This window comes from Littorina saxatilis, unplaced genomic scaffold (genome assembly GCF_037325665.1).
Source record: "Littorina saxatilis isolate snail1 unplaced genomic scaffold, US_GU_Lsax_2.0 scaffold_259, whole genome shotgun sequence".
In the NCBI taxonomy this organism is placed as follows: domain Eukaryota; kingdom Metazoa; phylum Mollusca; class Gastropoda; order Littorinimorpha; family Littorinidae; genus Littorina; species Littorina saxatilis.
The window spans coordinates 75,081-82,668 of NW_027127582.1; the positions used below are offsets into that span (position 1 = coordinate 75,081).

The 7,588-nt window shown below is 38.4% G+C and overlaps 1 long non-coding RNA gene across 2 annotated transcripts; it reads right to left on the reverse strand.

Moving 5' to 3' along the window:
* Positions 1–5,873, reverse strand: LOC138956004 (uncharacterized). Of its 2 annotated transcripts, XR_011452462.1 has the most exons (4): positions 4,780–5,873; positions 4,551–4,618; positions 3,800–3,878; positions 1–1,687 (listed from the first exon to the last, which is right to left on the reverse strand). It is a non-coding gene; the product is annotated as an uncharacterized lncRNA (long non-coding RNA). The 2 variants fall into 2 exon arrangements; XR_011452461.1 differs by having other exon boundaries at positions 4,551–5,873.
* Positions 5,874–7,588: the final 1,715 nt, after the last annotated feature.

A 7,588-nucleotide genomic window follows, 5' to 3' on the forward strand; every position in this document is an offset into this window, starting at 1 on the left:
CAGTTGTGACATTTTTTATTTCATTATGTAATATTAAAAACACGACAACAACGTATTTTCTGTACTTAGTTTCGTGCAATTATGGATTGCAAAGTATGTCTAATTGAGTGGCATAAAGAGGCACAGTTGCATGAAAAACCAACTCGGATCTTGACTAGGATCAGGATTTTACATGGACACAACCTAGAATTTAACATCCTGGGGGGAGGGGGGTACTGCGCCTTTCACATCAAGATGTAAAGATCTATTTTAAATAATACTTATTAGAAGGGAACAAAATCAAACAAACTACAACAATCGTTCTGAGGGGAGAGAATTACCTCTTCCGAAGAAATTACCTCCCTTGCTTTTCTTGTCGTGACTTATGTAGAGTAAAGTGAATAGAAAGTGAATCAGTCAGTAACAAAAAAAAACCACAACATTTCTTAAGATCTATGAGGAGTCTTGAAGTATTTGTCAATGTTAATCTTGTATGCATAACAAACAATATATTACGGATTGATAATTAAAGAAAATCGTCTCTTCTACAGGGTTGACCCCCCTAAAAAGGACACCCACAACCATGCAAATTACTTCTGCATCTGTTGAACCAATTATTTTATATATGGTATTCATTAACTTCAATTTATATTCTGCCTTTCCAGTAAGTGGCAATTTTGTAAATTGAATGGTCTGACTTTTGTGCAATTTTAATTTTGTTCTTCAAATTCGGGGGTCGACTAAACAGAATGAGTTTTGACATTGAGCGGTAGCCATTTTTACCTAATTTAAACCCTTCAGGCTTTTACCTTTTTGATTATTTTGAATGTCTGAGTATGTAAAAACATCCCCTTCAATCCCCAGGCTATCGATGACCTGAAGAAAGCATGCAGTTACAGCTAGGTTCAGGGCAATCCTCAGACACGAAAGCGTTGGTGTCATTGATGATGCAAAAGTTAGATAATTTAACCTACAAATTTGCCACTTTGTGAACTGCACATGCATAAAATCAAGTTTAAGTATGCTGAATATGAAGTTATCCAGTCAATTGGTGTAGAAGTTATAGCATTTCTGTCGGTTAACAGTATTTATAATCTCTAAAGTAAAATCTGACATATTCGAAAGTTTTGCATAAACACCCAGACAATTTTTACGATACTCTCCTAAGCTTCTCCACTTCTCAGCCCTGTCTTGGAAATTAATTCGAATAAGGCAGTCAAAATAACTTAGTTTGGAGCACCCATCAATCAGAATAAGCATTAACTTTTGACACAGGAAATATCTTCTACCGAAAGCTCTCCTGGTTTTATTCTACATTTTTCCTGCATAATGGTAACAAATTTAATGATAAATCTAAACAACGAAGTGTTTGTGGTAAGATGAAGAATGTTAAAAAAACAAAGGATTACTGTAAATGGTTTACGAATCGAAATCTAAACAAGTTTTAATGATAAGTAAAATGATAAAAAAATAAAATTAAAAAAAAGCTAACGTCCTCGCATTTGTCCAGAATTATTCCATGTTTAACATGGGAACAGAGGGATAATTGGTCTAAAGAATTTTTAAAAAGGAGGGTTAGGGTAACCCTAACCCTCCTTGGACTATCTGCATGCAATGCCCGCTATAGGTGAAAGACTTTTGTGGAAGCCATGGAAGAATGCATCGCTGTTGTGCTGGTTCAGCTTGAGGTCCTGTCCTAGCGAATATCCTGCACACACAAAAACACGACTTTTTAAGCCACTTATGTTGCATTCCGTGACATAGCTTTGTTAAAACCGTGTGCCTGATAATAATGACAGATTTTGTTGATATACATTTTTTTTAAGACACCCCATATAATATTGTTTGACAATCTCTTTCAACATAGTTTACGAATCACCAATGTGTATACAAACGCAAATAACCCACAGGTCAATAAATTACTTTCCAGAGAAAGAGAGAGAGAGAGAGAGAGAGAGAGAGAGAGAGAGAGAGAGAGAGAGAGAGAGAGAGAGAGAGAGAGAGAGAGAGAGAGAGATTAAAACTAGAAAATGTGTGCTATATAAAACAAGGATAATCACTGTCAAATCTTTGCTTGTACCTGCATGGTGTTTACTGCGCTATATATACACAAACTGTTTTATTTCTTTCTTTTTTTTTCTTTTTTTTTTGGGGGGGGGGGATGTTTTGTGATGAGGGTTTTTTCAAAGCCTTTACTGCTTTAGTCATTGAATCCACCCGACTTCGATTTATTGTTCAGTGATGGGTAATTGTGTGACCAACTATGTAAGTTAGTGATTGTTCTGGCTTCATACAATGACATTGCATTAATTTTATAAGTGTATGTGTGTGTGTTTCAGGCAAAAGCTGATATTACAGTCCTAGTTGTATGCAGTACCTCTGCTTCTTCGTTCAGGAATCAAAGTATACAATCTAAACCGATTATTTTGTTCAATAATGTTCAGCTTACCATCCCGAAGAAGGCAGTAACGTGCTGAGATATTGATTATAGATATTAACGTACCTAACCTGGTTACTGGTGTGTTTTCTTTTTATTTCAATAATGTAAATGTGTGACAACTTGCAGGGTACTTGATGTTCTGAGCAATTTTTCTGGCAAAAGACCTTTCATGGATCAAAGAAAACTTTTGTCATGGTGCACAAGTCAATCAATTTGGTTGATAAATAATTTGTGCTGCATTTTCCCTGGTTCCAAAACGTAGTATGTATTACCACATGTCCTTACCTGTTATTGGCATCACATGATTCTCTGCAAGCAGTCTTTTGTGGAAATACGTCATTTAACACTTGCACTTAATGACTTATAGTAGGTGGCTGTGGAACGGTAGACATGCAACGACAACGAACAACAAAAGACAAAGTGTGGAGTACACTCATTTTTCTTAACATACGCTAAGTTTCTTTGAGAATGCTCCAAGTGAAAATCAGGGGTTCCTAGGCCTGATATCACAATTAAACAGCTTCTTCTCAGAATCAGGAGGGAAAAAACTGTTATATGGCGAGATGTCGTGACAAGAACAGACAGCAGCAGCAGCAACAACAACATTGCTAAATCGTCTCTTCAACAAAATTTCATGTTTAGCATCGCAGACAAAGCACGGCTACTGATCCGACCAAAGCCACACTTCATGCACGATGGGCACATTGTTATGGCCAGCTTGTTAACGTGCGCATTGTGTATTTTTTACATAGAATTGAATGTGTTTGTCGTTGTGTCTGTCATCTATCCTAGTCGTTTGATTTAGAATAAAGCAAACTTATTACAATGACGATTTTCTTCGGTTTTTGATGAAGGATTGGCATCAAGACTTTTCCTATTTTCCAACTCTGCCACCATACACTGGCCGTTCAGGTCTGCATGTCGACCACATGGTGTGTGATCAGATTTTTCGGACATGTTCACAATGCTTACATGACCACCAAATGGAAAATCAGTTGGTATTTGTTACGTTTTTGTGTTAGCACAATCTTCATACAAGTAAACAGAAACAGTTTTGTTGCAAACAGAGCCTTCATAAGAAAAAATGCTTCTAAGTAAAAATACATACCCCCTTTTTCGTATTGCGTAAAATATACCCATAAATTCTGGACATCATATTATTATTTTTTTTCACAACAATGAAACCAAACTTTGGCATATGTTTTAGCAATATATTCACAATAAAACCTATGAGTTTGAAGGCTGCATCTTGTTTTGTTTATTTTTGAGAATTTTTTTGCAAACCCATGCAAATGGCCAGTTTCTGGGGAGAGACTGGGGAGATAATGGCCAGCATAGAAAGAGTTAATAAGTAAACTAATGTCAGAAGTAGGTATTTACCTTGTTTGCCTTCGCGTTCTTGATAGCCCGCTGCAGCATTTGTATCACTTCCCTTGACATTCAAAACGCCAATGTATTTCTGAAATGAAAATAAAGATATTGACCGAAACATCACACAAGTGGTATATCATGCTAGGTTTTGTTTACAGTGCCTGTTCTACGACCACATCTGATTGTAATTTAAATAAAGAAAAACTGTATCCATTTATTACTTCTCTATTTGTGTGTGTTTGTGTGTGTGCAGGGGCGGATCACATCATTTTTAAGGGGGAGTTTCCAAATTTCTTTTAGGGACAATTTGACGACGCGAAGCGTTTAGTTGAAGACGCGAAGCGTTCAACCTCCTTGGGGGGGGGGGGGGGGGGGGGGGGGGTCCGACAAATGTTGATAAAAAGAAGGAAAATGGATCAATCAGCCAATACCCCTTCCAAAAAAGTAAATATATTAAGAAGAAAAATTTGAATCACAACAAGGACAATTGATCGATCTGGCGCAATCTGAGCAAACTAATTAGCCAACTTCTTTCCAAAATCGTGACTTAGAATACAAAGACCGGCTCCTAAGTGGTCCGGAAACCCCGGAACCCCCCTCCGGATCCGCCCAGTGTGTGTGTGTGTGTGTGTGTGTGTGTGACCGATGACCTTCTCTAAATTCTAATCGTTGCGTTTGATACTGGATATGCCCATGAAAAAATATCATTTCTTGTTCATGTCATTGTGTGTGTGTGGCCAGGACCGTGACTTCTGCTTGCCTCGACGTCTTCAGAAAAGACAAAATGCCAGCAGGCGTATGTTCTTGGAGCACTCAGTATGCCGTCATCTGCAAACAAATAAATACAAATTATTCAATTGTGTAAATAACGAACAATCATTTTAATATTACAACAAAAAATTCATATAACTGTAGTCTTCACCAGAGACATCCACTACACTATCTTTAAATAAAACTGCCGTAAAAAATTGAAATACTATAAAACTTACCCCCACTCAGATCTATTTGGGATTATTCAAGTTACCATGAAACGATGCCGGTTTGGACAGATCTGCTAGTTTGCCGCTGAAACTGAAATCAAAGGCGATCTTCAGAACTATTTCTAATCTTGTATTTGTGATTAATATAAAATACTGATCTTCCCAATAGAAGCTGATGTGTATACACATGACCAGGACAAGGTATTTTGTTACAGGGCATTTACGCAGACGTCGCAGTTCAAAATATCGTTTTAGATCTGATTTTGTACAGCAGCCTGTGTGATTCAGAATCGTCTGCCCTTTTTCGGTTTAACATTTTATGGACGATTCCTATGAGACTGCTCAATCATAACTGATGACAAATTCAGAAACAGATGATGGTTTCAAGTAGGCTACAGTAATGATTCGTTAAAAATGTCAAGCCACTCGTCGATCATTCACACTCAAAGAACCCAAGCCAAATCTGCTCTGGTTCCGAGCAGCTTTTTCCAACTGAGACCCTAATTGTTACGCATCTGCCTCGAAAAGATAGACCACAAACAAGCGGCACTGTACCATGCTTTCGTTTATGTTGCTAAACAGATTAAATGTGCATTGTAAATGTGCTTACAGCAAAGAAATGCATTCTTACTTACCACAAAAATACTGGTACCACATTCATCGCACTTGTGTCTTCTTACCAAAACCTATCGATATGTTTGTTTACGATATATTGGTAATTACTAACCGTTAACTATTTTTCAAAAATCTGAAATGACTTTTAAGAATCAAAGAAAGATTCGCTAAAACGGTTGACTTCAGAAAATAAGCAATATTTTTCTGAACCATGAAATAAAAATCGAAAACTCCGTTTGATCTTTTATTTTGGTAGATTGATGACAACAGCCGGAACTGAAAGTACCAGAACCAAAAATTAAGGGCATTAATCAGGGAAACTAAGAAGATTGTCGTTCCTGGCGCGCACTTCACATGTCCGTCAAACAGTGTCAGAGTGAGAGAAAAAATTTTTTTTTTCGTAGTTCGATAGTATATGAGGCCCTTCTTCATATCAAAGTGTAAAGGTTGCTGAACGATGTTTTTCCTTTTTGCTTGTTTAGTTACACTTTAAGCATAGGTGCACAAGATATAACGATACCTGTGAAGAACTTTATGCGCGAGACGATTACTTTGTGATGAGTCTTATTGAGACAAATAACGCCTATAATTTCGTATCCTTACATTTTCAGGCAGTACTGGTTTTCATTAAAGTTGCATTTGAACCTCCAATATGCCCGTCAATATAAAATAAGAAGATAGAATGTATCTGTGATTGACAATGTCCGCCATATTTATTGAATATTCACTGATACCGTCGCGATATAACCTTCGTGGTTGAAAACGACGTTAAACACCAAATAAAGAAAGAAAGAAAGAAAGATTCACTGAAAAAATCGGGTGCATACCGTTTTGGGCGGTTTTACGTTTTACTTGAGGAAAAACAGAATTTAGTGTGTTATACAAAATTCTCTGGTTAACATGATTTACATAGAATAAAGAAGTACAATTTATGCCATGTAGTTACTGAATGTAGATTGAGCTTGGGAAATATTGTTTGAATATTGCACCTGCAACGATGACTTCACACGTGACGTCGAAGCTACAGGTAATTAGCGAGGTGTAAAGTCTAGAATAAGCTCTGTATACTAGTCGGTGAGACTTACTGCCTACAATACAGTACTCCCGTGAAAAAAAGGTGAATGGCATGGAAGACATGAATATAATTTCAAAATTGTTTTGTCATGGAACTCAGCAGTAGCAGCGTCAATTCACAATTTGAAGGCAAAACATTCCAACGACACTGAGCACAAAAAAGAGTGGATATTTCTTCAGTGCTACAGATCTCATGTTACACAGCAAGGTTTAGGCAGGATCCTCCCAGGATTGAACCCTTTTGAAAAGGCCATGTTGTTGTGGTCTGGTTCAGTGGAGGAGGGTCCTGTTGCTGCACCATCAACCCACCTGTATCAATTGCTAGCCTTTCTCACTGTGAGAGCCAGGGGTTGGTGTGCAAAACAGAGTAACTTGGCTGGTGTACACCCCCAGATTACTGCTGCAAGTATGGTACGTAATGGGCAAAAAAGAGCTGGAAAGCCTGGGGCCTGCCGACTTTCTGGTTTGTTTGTTTGTTTGTTTGCTTAACTCCCAGCCGACCACGAAGGGCCATATCAGGGCGGTGCTGCTTTGACATATAACGTGCGCCACACACAAGACAGAAGTCGCAGCACAGGCTTCGTGCTTCACTCAGTCACATTATTCTGACACCGGACCAACCAGTCCTAGCACTAACCCCATAATGCCAGACGCCAGGCGGAGCAGCCACTAGATTGCTAATTTTAAAGTCTTAGGTATGACCCGGCCGGGGTTCGAACCCACGACCTCCCGATCACGGGGCGGACGCCTTACCACTAGGCCAACCGTGCCGGTGATTTTATGGTACAGTTGAGGGCAATTGGATACAGGGAAGTGGAGGGGGTGCATTTCTAAAACATGATTTGAAAAAATTGTATAGTTACTGTCTGTGGCTATGGCTATCTCCCCACTCTGCGCCCAATTACGCCAAAAGTATTGATTTGACAGAACAGCAATATGTTTTGTTTTTGAACCTCTGTATCTGTGTCAGAGGAATTTTTCTCCAGGTAAAAAGAACAGCTGAATGTTTGGTTGTTTAGACATTGTTACCCTGGTCAGGTTTTTTTCTTGAAAGTGAATGTGCAGCAGCATGTTTGTTGCTAGTGGAATGTTGAACCCCAGTCAGGGGAGTTTGTTGGTGTGTGGATAC